This window comes from Rhagoletis pomonella, unplaced genomic scaffold, assembly GCF_013731165.1.
Source record: "Rhagoletis pomonella isolate Grant_MI unplaced genomic scaffold, Rhpom_1.0 Rhpom_scaffold_00002, whole genome shotgun sequence".
Taxonomy (NCBI): domain Eukaryota; kingdom Metazoa; phylum Arthropoda; class Insecta; order Diptera; family Tephritidae; genus Rhagoletis; species Rhagoletis pomonella.
The window spans coordinates 112,664,506-112,681,502 of record NW_023458556.1 but is presented as its reverse complement, the minus strand read 5'-3'; the positions used below and the strand labels follow the sequence as shown (position 1 = coordinate 112,681,502).

At 37.0% G+C, this 16,997-nt stretch overlaps 1 long non-coding RNA gene across 1 annotated transcript; it reads left to right on the top strand.

The window, feature by feature from the left end:
- Nucleotides 1-1,521: 1,521 nt before the first annotated feature.
- LOC118734335 lies at nucleotides 1,522-2,065 on the top strand. The gene is made up of 4 exons (XR_004992384.1): nucleotides 1,522-1,584; nucleotides 1,659-1,718; nucleotides 1,832-1,924; nucleotides 1,987-2,065. It is a non-coding gene; the product is annotated as an uncharacterized LOC118734335 (long non-coding RNA).
- Nucleotides 2,066-16,997: the final 14,932 nt, after the last annotated feature.

Genomic DNA, 16,997 nt, shown 5'->3' with positions numbered 1-16,997 from the left:
ACAAAATTTTCTTGATTGGCTTATGACGTTTTTGTTTCTACAAAAAATGTTGCCTTCTCATCGCGGTGTTCTTAGTTTTTGTGCGTAGAGGGCAAAGAGAAGGTTGAATTTTTCGGTAGTTTGTTTAAGTGTACATTTAACCATTTCTTATATTTTTGCTCATACAAAATGCGACATCACGACGCCTACATCCATTTAGGTATAAATGTGTGTAGATCGGCAATGCCCAAGCTCTATACACTCGGTGCACATTTATTTTTTTGTAAAAGTACTTATGTACCTACATAGTTTTAGGCTGTGTTCTAATATATACACACACAGCTTTCCACGCGAAACTATACGAAATAGATGCAAAAACATTTTTGTCTACTTCGCTTCTAATTTTTTCATTGCGTATGCACAAGCACAAAGCAACAACATTTTCGTATGCTTTGTGGGAACATATTGGGGCCAGTTACCTTCAGCGTAAATTTCTTTGTTGTCCTGCATTTTATCGCAATGTTCGGGTGTCCGTTTCATTGTTACACAAATTTTCGGGTTAGCTGCGGGTGTCCGAGTGTGGTGTTCGCTTGTGCTCAATTTATAGCGAGGGTGATCGAACAGACTCGTTCGTAACCAAAGCAGCTGTCGGGTATGCATCTCGATCGAACACATAGTAGCCGAGTGTGGCGTTCGCTTGTGCTTGATTTTTAGTGAGTGTGATCAAAAAGGCTCGATCATACTCAAAGCTGTTCTCTGATGTATACCCAGGATACCACAGCCGGTTTCGGAGCCCAGGTTTAAAGGTTCTCCGACACTGTCCGATAAATCTCATCGCTCGATATACCTTCAGCTCGACGAGAGTTTTCCATATCAGCTTGGTCTCTAGAGTTACCCCTAGATTTATTATTTTCACGGGAGTAACCGTCAGGTCCTGTTGAAGTACCTTGCAAAGTCCAGCAGACCCTTTAATCATGTTGATATCACTGCAGAAGTAAGAGCTTAATTTGGACGTGCGAATTTGCCTCTTGCGTTCATTCTGCATTTTAAAAGCCCTGTTCAGAAGTCTCTTGGACCTTTTGGTAAGTTCAGCGTTCTACCACGGGAGTGACTTTCCTTCGCCAAAACAACCAATCAAATTACTCGTTGCTATAACTTCGTTGGTTAAGGTTAAATAAATATCTTCTTGTCTTCCGCGCACTGGGGGTTTACACAAGTCAATTTTGCAGATACATTAGCAATACATTCACTTTTTTTACTAAAGGCCAATTTCACAGTGCGTAGTTAACTCAAAATCGGCAGTTAACTACGCACTGTGAAATTGGGCCTAATACATTGAAACTTCTCTCAATGCTTTCGTCACTGTCTTTACAATGAGAAAACTAATACACATTCATGATTCAATAATATAAGGTTGGATAACCTGGCAGTTGTCTCGCTCCCGCATTCTGCCTTAGCCTGTTTAGCTTTCTTTTTTGATTTATAGAATCTACTACTAAAATACAAGGGGAAATATTGTCTTCGTATAAAAAGTTCAACAGGTAACACTGCCGATATTTTCATCGATTGTTTCGTGAAAATTGATTTCTTATTGCGTAAATTCAAGTAGGAATGGCAAAAAAATCAAAAATAATAAAACTATTTTGAATTAAAACAATAATTTACATATTTCTTTGCAGAGTATCGGAGTTATTCAAAAATTTTATTCAATAACCTGCGTTTTACAGCAGCTGTAGCAGGTAAGTTTTGCGTGCTAGGTGAAGTGCAGCCGTTGCTTACTTACAAGTAAGTATACCACCCCATAAAAGTGAAAGTGCAAATATTAATAAAGATCTCTTCTTGTGCTGGTCAGGATCATTTGTGTGTCCGTCCACGTTCGCTGGTGAGGGTATTTTCCCCACTGCAGCCTTTGGTTTGGTCAGGTGGAGAATTTGCATTCTTACAAGTTAGTATACCACCCCATAAAAGTGAAAGTGCAAATATTAATAAAGATTTTTTCTTGTACAGGTCAGGATCATTTGTGTGTCCGCCCACCAAATGTGATTCAATTTAAGATATTGAGCACGTAATTTTTAAATGCAACAAATATAATAATTTTAAAAAAATTAATTTATGTATATACATTACATCAATTGCATCTTTATTTTCCACTGATCTACACAATAGGCAATGAATTATCTTTTTTATGGTATATTAAACATGCTATATAGATATTAAAAATGAAATAAATGAAGAATGAGAGAATTTTATTCACTAAAATACTGACCAAAGAAAAATCTTATCGACAAATATTCGCAAATATTCAAAATAAACCATGGTTTCATTAAAAGTCCAGTATATTTTAAACAAAATTAGTGGAATTCAAGTAATCCTTTATTCAAAGGAACTACATCGCACATCGTCTTCAAAAGAGTCACAACTCAAAATAATAAGTTTGTCAGAAAATGCGAAAAACTATTTCTTAGCACATGATAATCATATGGGCTAGGGCGATTTATTATTTTTTTTTAAACAAATTATAACAAAAAGTTTCTCCAGCTTTTGCTCTGTGAACATTTTTAGCATATAATCTAAAAAATGCACAAATTTTGAGTTGTGACTCTTCTGAAGACGATGTGCGATGTAGTTCCTTTGAATAAAGGATTACTTGAATTCCACTAATTTTGTTTAAAATATACTGGACTTTTAATGAAACCATGGTTTATTTTGAATATTTGCGAATATTTGTCGATAAGATTTTTCTTTGGTCAGTATTTTAGTGAATAAAATTCTCTCATTCTTCATTTATTTCATTTTTAATATCTATATAGCATGTTTAATATACCATAAAAAAGATAATTCATTGCCTATTGTGTAGATCAGTGGAAAATTCTTTATATTTTTAATTCAATTTTTATACAAAAAACGCATTTCAGCACTACCAGGTGTTCTACAGTGGTCAAAAAATTATAACCGAACCACTTTTTGCCAAGTTTTAACGTATTATATTTGTTGTTATTGAACTTTTGTTATTTTTTTAAATAAAAATATAGTTCATTCTTTAACAAAACCCGTGGAAATCCATGTTTCCAAATTTGAGGAGTCCACTTGCAAAGGCGCTATGTAAATTTTTTTAGATTTTTAGTTTTTGGTGAGTAACGTACCAGTATTTAAAGTAGTTTCATGTCCACTAACAATACGGTGCAAAATCTTTCTATTTTCTGAAAAAATAGCATCAAATGTTAACTACTATTGCAAAAATCGCTATAATACTTATGTATGTATTTATACACTTTCAAACGTCTCCATCTTCTGATGAACTTAGAAAACTGCAAAAAAAAACTTGGTAGTTTCGGTGCCCAGTGGAAGGCGTCGTAAAAAAGAAGCAGACCAATCTTCATGGAAGAGCGAAGGCGAAAAGCTAAAAAAAGATAGCTATGTAAAAGTTCCTGTTTCAAAACTCGCTATATTCAATTCACTGCGATATTGTTTTTTAATGTTATTAGGCTCTTGTTTATCCAAATTTTCAGATAATAAAGAGAAATATACAATTTGGATGTTACTTGTTGTTTTTGACGTTTTTTTAATTTATGGCTCACTATTATAAAATCACATAACGATGTTTGCAAGTGGACTACTCCTTTGTGCAATATTAAAAAAAATTCAACAAACTTTCGTACAAATTTCGAACTTTTAAAAATTCTAAAAAATCAATCGACATTTTTAGCCATTTGAAATGTGTACTTTATTCCACTAGAATTCAATGGGCTACAAAACTGCATACTCAGAACTTAATTAAAAAACTCGAAATTTCACGAAAATTTGTAGATTTTTTTTTTAAATTGCATAAATTTTTAAAGCAGTGTCACTAGTTTGGTACATTTTTACAGATTTGCAAATTTTTATATTGGGCTATTGGTAAAAAAAAGGAAATTTTTTTTGTAGTCAAAAGATTGGTACAATACAGCGATGTTCTATTGAAAAATTTCAATAAATTAATTTTCGTGATTGGGATAGTAAAAAATATTTTGGGTGTTCAAACAATTACACCAAATTTTGGCAAATACCCAATCGTGTGACACTGCCTTTAAACTTTTATTTATACGGATGTTGGTAAAGAACGAACTATAAAAAACTAACCGAAATTAAATAGCAACAAAAATAATATTTTAAAACTTGTCAAAATTTGGTGCGGCTATAATTTTTTCGACTACTGTACATAAGTTGGCTATGATTACTCGGCCTTGCTATCATAGTAGCACAATGCCACTCGTATTTCACACAATACGAGCAGGAATTTCAAGATTTCAACCCTGTTTTTATGACAATTTTGTATCAAAATTTTGTTGAAATAAAAGTGAAACTTAAAAAAAAATTTAACCAGAACCCCCCCGAAAAAAAATCCTGGCTACGGCCCTGATGTACACGTTCTCAATTGTCTTGTCTTGTATAAACGCAAAGCTATACAATTGTCAGCAGTACCGGACTTGATTGCGTCAAAAGTTGAGAGCTGGGCCAACGTTCGTTGGGTCCGTCGACGCAAGGGTTGCCAATCTGATGCTCTCTATGCAAACACACATAGTCTAGCATTAAGCAAGTGATTACATAGTTTAATGAGTTTTAGAAAATATTTGTGTATGTATCACAGTGCACGGCAGTGCGCGTGAGTGACGAAAGCAGCCACAGTAGCATGCTGAAATGACTCGCTTATATATACACGAGATTTCAAGCTTCATAAACGATTAACCGGATTCTTAAAAATTGGGCTAAAGTGTTGCGAAACAAAATACGTTTTTTTGCTTTTGCCGGTTTAAGGGGGCATGTGGGTACAACCAACATATTTAGTGTTATTCTATAGGCCAATACCTTTCAAATGATACCTTATATATTAAGTTCCGGCTACTAGTTGGAAAGATATAGATATAAATGTGTTTTGGTTCGTGTCTCCACTACGAGATGCTGTGGTATGTATGTGGCGTCTGTACGTACCTTCATTTAATATTTTTCAACCTTTTAGGAATTAAAGTACAAAAACAACTGAGAAGATTTTGTTCCAGGATGTTTTGATTCGTACGCCTTTGTGAGCGTGGCTGCTGCCTGAAATTAAAAAAAAAGGCAATTTTTTAAACTACCACTGAGGCCGCCCTACTATGTGATTGGTGTGGATATCAGTAGAAGGGTATTCAAACAAGCTATCTAACGCCATCTTTTGTGTTTATAAACTATAAATATGTCATAACGTTATCGCCTGAAAACTAAAAATCGGGTTGCTGAAAATATACATTTCGGGCATTTTCTCAAAAACTGGTCAGTCGATTTTATTCTATGTTTACACAAATTTAGCCCAAAACCTTAGCTTTCATCTGACATATAGCCTATATCTGGGAAAACTCTTGTTATGGAGATATTGCTATTCTAACTAAAAAATGTCGCTCCAAAAAGGGTCAAATGGTTAAAAATTAACATATCCGTCTATTTAGGTTACTTTAAGATATAAAAATAACATACCCAGTTTCCCGAAAAAAATGCCCATTCCCCGATTGCCCCTCAAACCGGAATTCCCTGCAAATCGGGGAATTTCCCACGAGTTGACAAGTTGAAGGATGCTGTGCTAATCACTTAGTACCTGTCTTGAAAACCACAAATTGTGTGTATTTTAAAGTTTAAAGTGTGTACAGTCATGTACACAGTATTTAACTATGCTACATGGGTTTATCACCCGCACTTAACCTACCTGGGAAGACGCATACAATATTACCTACAGTTGTACATAACCGCTACTACTTACATACATACATATGTATAAATTGCCACTGAGCAAAACTACTTGAGAAAAAAGCATTAGTTTAATAGCACGAGTGCAACATCGTACACGTGATAGAAGTAAAACTTCTTAAAACGGCACATGTGTGGGCCCCACACACGGTAGAAATCTGAACAAAAATAAACTACGAGACAATCAGACGAATACAGTTGTTTATTGTATCCAAAGTTGGTACCAAGTTGATAAGTTTTTATCATTTCTTATCTTTATTTTTTATTTTTCCGAACACAAAGATATGATCATTCTTTTTCGCTTTATTCCGTATTCGAAAAAGTATATGGTTCAATGGACACATCGATTTTAATACATAATTTAGATTTAGATAATATTTTTAGCAATTTATTTGAGAAAAATAAAACATCTAGATTATTGTTTGTATTTTCGTCGCTTTTAAATTTGCTCCCTCATAATAATTGATATCAAATAAAACACCTCTTTGAGGAAACATTTTCGAGTGACGAAAGCTGAACTAGAAACACAAAATTTATGATATCAATTTCGTGACGAAAATTATACGCATTTTTTAACTGCCTTTGAAACGTACGGAAAATCTTTTTTTATTTATTCGGAACGTTGCGAAATTCCGTCTACTGCTAGAAATACGAAATAAAAAACAGAACTTTTGCAGCGATTCGTATGAATTAAAAAGATTTTCCCTACGTTTCAAAGGCAGTTAAAAAATGCGTATAATTTTCGTCACGAAATTGATAACATAAATTTTGTGTTTCTAGTTCAGCTTTCGTCACTCGAAAATTTTACCTCAAAGAGGTGTTTTATTTGATTAAATAGTCTCCAAAGTAAAAAAAAAACAAGTAACCGCAATACATTGGAGGCTATCACAGAATCCATCGTAGTCCGATTTTTCGTGCAAAAAAATAAAAATTCGATGACTGAATCCGAAATGCTACGAACCTTGTGTACACGACGCAACTCCACCTTCCATTCGTAGCGTCTTAACATCTGTCATTTTCGTGTCTTAACTTTGTATTGATTTCTTATGTGGGCATATGCTGCTTTAACATATTATTTGTTAGCATGTAGCCAAATGTATGTTTAAGTAGGGCTTTCGATTTATGCTCGCACATTCTCGAGGATTTCGATACCCTGGAAATCGAGTTCTCGACACAGTCTCGGGTATCACCTTTCTCACGAGCAATTGCGAGTAGTTATCGAGACATACGTATTTAGGTATGTAAGAGCATATCGAAGGTATTAAAAACAAAATAAACCAAACAACGTAGGTATGTGCATGATACAATAATTTTTAGAAGGTAGTTTCACTACAAAATTTTTGACATAAACCGTGTCTGTGACAAACACGCAATGTGGCCACTGTTACGATATAGAACTTGGGGATTATCGCTTGTTATTTTAGATATTTTTTAACAGAACATGTAAAGATTTATATGTTTCATAACTGATCACTTAATTTTTTAATATAAATATACGTATTTTATACATACATTTTTGCCACTGCTAATCACATGAATAAAAATCATAAAAATGAAAATATAACAGCAATATTTCTTGTTTATAATGGATTAGATCCATCGCACACCACGGACTTTATCGGCCGCCAATTTAGATGTGCTCGCTAGTCTTTCCATTGCACCACAACTTATTGGTCAGAGCGATTAAGCTGGTGTAATGTGCGCACCTCCACACATCTTCATGTACATATTTCAAGCGAACCCTATCATTTAAATAGGCGGCCGATAAAGTCTGTGGTGTGCGGTGGCTCTTATAGCTGTGTCCTTACATCTATTCCGTGTGTTGCAATATCCACGAAAGCAGCAGTTAATTTTTTATGGAGAAAATTATTACAAAATATTCGAAAATTTCTCTACTTATATGTTTGGATTTTCTTTGTTTTATTTTTCCAACGTCAAAAGCTGGATTTTTTTTTTGAAAAAGTTGGTACAACAAAACATACGAAACACGTTTTCTGTCAGATAGCTAACATGGCGGATAAGAAGAAGAAGTGAAACTACCTTCTAAAAATTATTGTATCATGGGTATGTGTAAATTTTAAATATTCTATTGTCAAAAAAAAAAACGGTTATGCGTATAACCGGGACGTTACATTTTCAATTTTCCCCTTTCAATTTTCAATACACTCACAGTTTTTCACTAACACACTCTTATTTATTACTTGAACGGGCTACTTGCTTTCAATTTTTCCCTTTCAATTGAGCTTCAATTTTGCTTTCAATTTTGTGAAAATAAAAAAATAATAAGCTTCCGCATGCTAAAATGTTAATCTACAATGGAACTAAAAATGGAAAATGGTCTTCAGAAGCCAGTTAGTTACATTGTTTTCTTGAAGACGACATTTTGACAATGGAATTGCTTCTCCAATTGAATGCAGCCTACGTAATGGCTTTCAATTTTGATGATTGACGAGCAATGTGTGTGAGGAAATTGAAAGGCAAAACTGATTGTGTGTCGTCACCCTGGAAAAAATGGGACTAATCCGGGATGACTCCGGGAGCAATCGCAAAGAAGCATGCGACTAATACCACTTTTGATCTCTTTATATGGAATGAACTGATCGCTTTTGTTCGAGCATGTCCTATGAAGAGACTAAAGCTGGGATCACACGATTTGTACATTTGGCTAAAAATTTGTCAAATTCATAGACAAATCATGTGAACGCTAAATTACATTTGTCATTTATGAGAAAAGCCAAATATTTGCCTTCTTGTGGCAAATGAAAAACAACCCTGGTGGCCAAATCGTGTGAACGCAATGCTGCTACATAAGCCAAATAAAAATTACGCAAATGACCAAATATCTGATTTGCCACTTGATGACAAATGCCAGTGACAAATATACAAATATTGTTGAGCGGTATTGCCATTTCGTGCTTGTGAACCCTTGTATTTTCCAATTTTGGTAAAATTTTAATATTTAATATAATATTCGTATCCGAAAACTACCGAAAAATATCACGTTTTTTTGAAAACAACAATTTTAAAATATTTGCTCAAACTGAACATTTGAAAACGTGTACATGTACGTATTCGACAGTAGCTGAGTGTGCAGAGAAGCGTGCGACTATTTGTAAGCTTTCATGAGGTCCCAGGTTCTTATGCCGGCAGACGAACATATTAAAAGTATAATTAATTTGGAGGATGGTTCCGTGCGCAGAAGTGGAAAACTTTTGACTGCCATTCACCTGGGAGTGGCCAGAAGCGATTCTTGTGCGTACGGTTCAAATCGCAGCTCACAACGTCCGGATATTTATATCCACGTATCCTCTGGGTAGCAACCAAACACCCGTTTGGGAGCGAGCTAAAGTGAGAAGGCGTAAAACTTCGCGTGCGCTGGGTTTGGGTCCCGCCACGTTAAAACCCCGCCCAATGAAAAATTCCAACAAGCCTCGGATGAGACCCCCTTTTTCTGATGACGACCACGGCAAACGTATAAAGGACTATGATTTAAGGGTATGCACCTGGAATATCCGGACCCTTAATGGGGAAGGTGCCTCTGCCCGGCTGGTTGATGTCCTCGGGAAGACAAAGGCTGACATCACCGCCATCCAAGAAATGCGATGGACGGGGCAAGGTAAAGTAAGCGTGAAGCCTTGCGACGTCTACTACAGTTGCCACGTAAAGGAGCGCAAATTCGGTGTTGGATTCGTGGTAGGAGATAGACTCCGTCGCCGAGTACTGGCGTTCACCCCGGTGGACGAACGTCTAGCCACAATCCGCATCAAAGCTAGATTCTTCAACATCTCGCTCATCTGCGCCCATGCCCCGACGGAAGAGAAGGATGAGGCGTCCAAGGATCTCTTCTATGAGCGCTTGGAACGTACATATGAGCGCTGCCCCCCGACACGATGTCAAAATCGTGCTTGGCGATTTTAATGCCAAGGTGGGCAAGGAAGGGATCTTTGGCGCCACTGTCGGAAAATTCAGCCTCCACGACGAAACGTCCGATAACGGACTGAGGCTGATCGACTTCGCCGGGGCCCGAAATATGGTAATATGTAGTACTAGGTTCCAGCATAAGAACATCCACCAAGCTACATGGCTGTCTCCGGATCGAAAAACGAGAAACCAAATCGATCATGTTGTGATAGACGGAAGGCATGCTTCAAGCGTTTTGGACGTACGTACACTCCGAGGGCCAAACATCGACTCGGACTACTATCTTGTTGTAGCCAAGATACGCACCCGCCTCTGTGCAGCAAAAAATGTGCGCCCAACAATGCAAGGAAAGCTTAACGTCGAAAAGCTGCAATCACAACAGACGGCCAATCTATTCGCCACTCGACTCACACACCTGCTCTCTGAGAGCACTCTTCAACAATCCGACGTACGCGAGCAGTGGAACCACATTTCCCGATCATTAAGTACCGCCGCCGAAGAAGTAGTTGGATTTCAGCGAGCCCGAAAGAACAACTGGTACGATGAGGAATGTCAAGAAGCCGCAGAGAAAAAAGATGCCGCCTACAGGGCCACGCTGCGATCGGGCGCAACGCGAGCCATGTGGGACCGTTATAGGGAACTGAAGAAGGAAGCGAGACGTATTTGCCGTAATAAGAAGAGAGAGGCCGAAATACGTGAGTGCGAAGAGCTTGAGATGCTGGCCGACAGGAAGAATGCCCGAAAATTCTACCAGAGGGTTAGGCGACTTACGGAAGGTTTCAAGACCGGGGCGAACTCCTGTAAGAACAACAATGGCGACCTAGTGACCGATGTCCAGAATATACTTAAATTGTGGAGGGAACACTTTTATAACCTACTGAATGGTAGCAGCGCTGAAAGTAGTGAGGAAGACGAACCCGAGTCCCCAGTCGATGATGATGGAGTAGCTGTCCCACCGCCTGACTATGACGAGGTACGAATAGCGATTACGCGGCTGAAAAACAACAAAGCTGCTGGAGCTGACGGCCTGCCAGCCGAGCTATTCAAGTACGGCGGCGAGGAGCTGATGAGGTGCATGCATCAGCTCGTATGCAGAATATGGTCAGATGAACGCATGCCCGACGACTGGAATTTAAGTGTGCTCTGGCCAATCCACAAGAAAGGCGACCCCGCCATACGCGCCAACTACCGCGGAATTAGCCTTCTAAGCATAGGTTACAAGGTCTTATCGAGCGTATTGTGCGAAAGACTGAAGCCCACCCTCAACGAGCTGATTGGACCTTATCAGTGTGGCTTTAGGCCTGGAAAATCCACCATAGATCAGGTATTCACAATACGCCAAATCTTGGAAAAGACCCGCGAGAATAGGATCGACACACACCATCTATTTGTCGATTTCAAAGCCGCTTTCGACAGCACGAAGAGAAGTTGCCTTTATGCCGCGATGTCTGAATTTGGTATCCCCGCGAAACTAATACGGCTGTGTAAAATGACGTTGAGCAATACCACCAGCTCCGTCAGAATAGGGAAGGACCTCTCCGAGCCGTTTGATACCAAACGAGGTTTCAGACAAGGGGACCCCCCTTTCGTGTGATTTCTTTAATCTTATGTTGGAGAAGATAATAAGAGCCGCAGAACTGAACCGCTCAGGCACAATACTTTATAAGAGCGTACAATTGCTGGCGTATGCCGACGACATCGATATTATCGGTAAAAAACAAGGGCTACGTCTGTTCTGCCTTCTCGGGATTGGATAGAGAAGCAAAGCGAATGGGTCTGGTGGTGAACGAGGACAAAACGAAGTATCTCCTGTCAGCACACAAACAGTCAGAGCATACGCGTCTTGGCACCCACGTCACTGTTGACAGTTACAAGTTTGAAAAAGTAGACGACTTCGTTTATTTGGGAACCAGCATTAACACCAATAATAATGTCAGCCTTGAAATCCAACGGAGAATCACTCTTGCCAACAAGTGCTACTTTGGGCTGAGTAGGCAATTGAGAAGTAAAGTCCTCTCTCGTCGTACAAAGATCACACTCTATAAGTCACTCATCGTGCCTGTGCTGGTGTATGGTGCGGAAGCATGGACAATGAAAGCATCTGATGAGGCGGCTCTTGGAGTTTTCGAGAGAAAGATTCTGCGAAAGATTTACGGACCTTTACGCGTTGGTGATGGCGAATATCGCAGACGATTTAACGATGAGCTGTATGAGCTTTACAACGATGTAGACATAGTGCAGCGAATTAAAATTCAGCGGCTCCGCTGGCTTGGCCATGACGTTCGGATGGACAGAAACGCTCCTGCTCTGAAAATATTCAACGCGGGCCGCGATGCTGGTAACAGAGGAAGAGGAAGGCCTCCTCTGCGTTGGAAAGACCAGGTGGAGAAGGACTTGGCTTCACTTGGCATTTTCAATTGGCGTCAGTTAGCACAGAAGAGAAATGACTGGCGTGCTGTTTTGGACTCGGCCAAAATCGCTTAGGCGGTTACAGCGCCAAATAAGAAGAAGAAGAAGAATTAATTTCTGAGTATAATTAACTTTGAAAAAGCATATTTGAAGTTCAGAATGAAAAATTTCAGAAAACCAGTCGGAAAAGTATTCGTTTCACAACCCTTCGTGGCACTTTACTATTCACCTTTCTTTCAGTTTTCGGATCTCTTTCCGAAGTTTTTGCTGGCTATACACATATACATACATGCATATCATCGTATAAAGTACAAACCCGCGTACCGTCATTCTGCAAAATCGCGTAACTGACATTTGCTGCCAAAAATTGAATTTGCTTACAGAAGCTGTTGGCTCAATCCTTATCCATTCGTCCTGAAATATACATGCGATTGCTTTATAAAAAAGAGAACCATTTTGAAATATGAGTGTTTTTACTATCTAGATAATAATTTATGCAACCTCACATAGGCGGCTTTGCATTTTGTTGATACGCGGTTTTGTACTTTAAACGACGATATACAAATTATTAAAGACGATCTAAATTACACTATGTGACAAAAAAAAAAATGTATATAGTTTTTTTCGAGGTTCATACTTGTTGTAGGTCTATCTAAGCAGTAAAATCTGCATACTCAAAATTTTAAATACACCCTCAAAATCTGGGCTTAAGGTATAAAACCGCGTTTTTTCAAAGGGTGACGCACAGGTATACTTGCTCGTAACTTTATTTCTGTTTACCCGGTGAAAAATACGTATATGTGTATGTGATTCAAGATAAGACATATCGCTGCTTACAACAATGTTTAAATTGATGATTTATCTTAAGAAATGGCAAAGGAATCAGTGATCGGACTTAAAAAAAATTTGTGTGGTAGAACCTAAAAAATTTGATAGATTTCAAAAAAATGTGGTAGATCTCAGGTTTTGGATCAAACTTTATACAAAAATTAAAAAAAATCTGCAAGGTTTCTCCTAAATTGCAAACATTTTAATCAGAATCTAAAACAAAATTAATTTTAGTATAATAAAGTGCATGATTGAAGTTGATAAAAATTGCGTTGGTTTTGGCAATTTTTTTCCTTGACAGTTTCCTTCCAGCTTTTTTTTATCACATCACGATGTAGCGAACAAACGTGGCTCGTTCCAGAAATGCTACTTGGGATTTGCCGATTTTGACAATTCTCATGTAAAAGTAAACAACGCTTTAGAAATTTGAGATGCACTGAAATTTGCTAATGCTTTCACAAAAATCGTCGGTTTTTATCATTTTCGCTATTAATTCCTTTCATAAATCATATATTTTGCAATTTAACACAATAAAACCATGTTTGATGTCGAAAAATTGAATATTGAGAAAATTTGCTATTTTACAGTTTATTTTATCCTCCCATTCTGCCTGTTGTTAGTGTTTAGTGTTGGACAATTTTTGCTCTTAAAATTAAGAAAATTATGTTGAGCAAAAATAAAACTACTCAAAAACGCCAATATGTGGTAGATTTCAGACCTTGTGTGGTAGGTGTGCTCAAAAAAGTGGCAGATCTACAACAATGTGGTAGAAGTCCGATCACTGAAAGGAATCTTACAGAGTATATCGATGGCTGAGTGGAAGATCGACCTATCTCGGCAACCAGTTCGAAAACGCCCTATCTCAGAAAATTTTTTAACAACGCTCTTTTCTGTTTCAAGAACGCCCTACTTCAGGATTTCATTGAAAAAACGCCCTATCTCAGCTGCCAATTCAAAAACGCCCTATATCGGCTTATTTTCAATGTATTTTCGTTTGAGATAGGGCATTTTCAACCAAATTCTGAAATAGGGCGTTTTTCAATCAAACTTTGAAGTAGGGCGTTCTTGAAAAACTTTCAGAGACAGGGCGTTTTTGAACTGGCTTCCGAGATAGGTCGATCTTCCACTCAGCCATCGATATGCAAAATTTAAATTTTTAACATTTTTCATTTTAAATTACGACTTGTCCGACTATTTTGTTAACTAGTATACATACATAGGGTGCCCATTCTGAAGACAAATTAACCATTTATAAATGGTTGTAAACAACGAAATGTTTTCTCTTAAATGGCATATGTAAGTATTTTTCATCGGGCAAACAGAAATAAAGTTACGAGCAAATATATGCTTCAACCTATGAAAAACGCGTTTTTTACCTTCAGCCCAGATTTTGGGAGTATATTCAAAATTCTGAGTACCTGTGCGTACATATTATTTTTGTTTATTTCACTTCAAATCTCACAAAATCATAGATGCAAAAGTATGGTTGACACTGGATCAGCTGTTTAAGTATGTATTTATGACCAAATAGTCAAATCGTGTGAATGAATGTGGACAATATTTGTCACTTTACTGCTGTGCGCAAATGTGTGCCAAATCATTTGGATCTTTGGCAGCCAAATCGTCTGATCGCAAAACAAATCATTTGTACATCGCTATCCAAATGCGCAAATGTGGACAAATCTAAATTTGGCATTTTGTGTACAAATGTACAAATCGTGTGATCCCTGCTTTAAGCTGGGATCACACGATTTGTACATTTGGCTAAAAATGTGTCAAATTCATAGACAAATCATGTGAACGCTAAATTACATTTGTCATTTATCAGAAAAGCCAAATATTTGCCTTCTTGTGGCAAATGAAAAACAACCCTGGTGGCCAAATCGTGTGAACGCAATGCTGCTACATAAGCGAAATAAAAATTACGCAAATGATCAAATATCTGATTTGCCACTTGATGACAAATGTCAGTGACAAATATACAAATATTGTTGAGCGGTATTGCCATTTCGTGCTTGTGAACCTTTGTATTTTCCAATTTTGGTAAAATTTTAATATTTAATATAATATTCGTATCCGAAAACTACCGAAAAATATCAAGTTATTTGAAAACAATAATTTTAAAATATTTGCTAAAAACTGAACATTTGAAAACATGTACATATGCGTATTCGACAGTAGCTGAGTGTGCAGAGAGGCGACTATTTGTAACCTTCATGATGTCCCAGGTTCGGCAGACGAACATATTAAAAGTATGATTAATTTCTGAGTATAATTAACTATGAAAAAGCATATTTGAAGTTCAGAATGAAAAATTTCAGAAAACCAATCGGAAAAGTATTCGTTTTACAACCCTTCGTGGCACTTTACTATTCACCTTTCTTTCAGTTTTCGGATCTCTTTCCGCAGTTTTTGCTGGCTATACACATATACATACATGCGTATCGTCGTATAAATACAAAACCGCGTATCGTCATTCTGCAAAATCGCGTAACTGACATTTGCTGCCAAAAATTGAATTTGCTTACAGAAGCTGTTGGCTCAATCCTTATCCATTCGTCCTGAAATATACTATCCAGAAATGCGATTGCTTTATAAAAAAGAGAACCATTTTGAAATATGAGTGTTTTTATTATCTAGATAATAATTTATGCAACCTCACATAGGCGGCTTTGCATTTTGTTGATACGCGGTTTTGTACTTTAAACGACGATATACAGATTATTAAAGACGATCTAAATAACACTGTGACAGAAAAAAATGTATATCGTTTTTTCGAGGTTCACACTCATGATTCAATAACTACAGGTTGTAGCAATCGTACAAAAACAACATTTACCGTTGGTATGAACTCCTTGTGTCATCAACATCTTCTTTATGTATTCGTATTCGTATGTATATGTATACCCTGCATACCAGGATTTCATAGAACTCTGAAAGGTTTCACAATTTTTTTTAAGAATTTTCGCTAAGAAATCGTACAGAAATTTCTTTACTAGTTCTTGTCAACCGCTTCATATGTTTTTCTTTAAGGATTCCCAAAAGAATCGTAAAAAATTTCCGATACTCTTAAAGATTTCGGTAGCATTTGTTTGCAGGGTATATATTTACGTATATGTGTATGTATACGCGAATATGTAAACAAAGCAAAACAGACGATAATTTGACACAAGCGTGCTCATAAGAAGAAGCATAGCTTCTATCGATATCACCTGTAATTGATGCGCCTTGGTTCACACTTGTTGTAGGTCTATTCAAGCAGTAAAATCTGCATACTCAGAATTTTAAATACACCCTCAAAATCTGGGCTTAAGGTCAAAACCCGCGTTTTTCAAAGGGTGACGCAACTTTATTTCCGTTTACCCGGTGAAAAATACGTATTTATGTATGTGATTCAAGATAAGACATTTCGCTGCTTACAACAATGTTTAAATTGATAATTTATCTTAAGAAATGGCAAAGGAAGCAGTGATCGGACTTAAAAAAAATTTGTGTGGTAGAATCTAAAAAAAAATGTGATAGATTTCAAAAAAATGTGGTAGATCTCAGGTTTGTACTTTGTACAAAAATTAAAAAAAAAATCTGCAAGGTTTCTCCTAAATTGTAAACATTTTAATTAGAATCTAACACAAAATTAATTTTAGCATAATAAAGTGCAAGTTTGAAGTTGATAAAAATTGCGTTGGTTTTGGTAATTTTTTCCTTGACAGTTTCGAACATATTTTGAAAGATTTCTGCAACCTTGCAGAGTGCTGCCAGCTGTTCTTTTTATCACATCACGATGTAGCGAACAAATGTGGCTCGTTCCAGAAATGCTACTTGGGAGTTGCCGATTTTGACAATTCTCAAGTAAACAACGCTTTAGAAATTTGAGATGCACTGAAATTTTCTAATGCTTTCACAAAAATCGCGGTTTTTATCATTTTCGCTATTAACCCTAGAACACACACCCGGGTACAAATGTATCCACTTTCAACTTTGAAGTGTTGTAACTTTTGAACCGCTATACCTCTATACCGCTAACTTCGGAGGAAGATTATTTAGTTTTGAGTTCAAATTCATTGGTTCAGGAGCTACAGCCTTCCAAACACATTATATACGTAAAC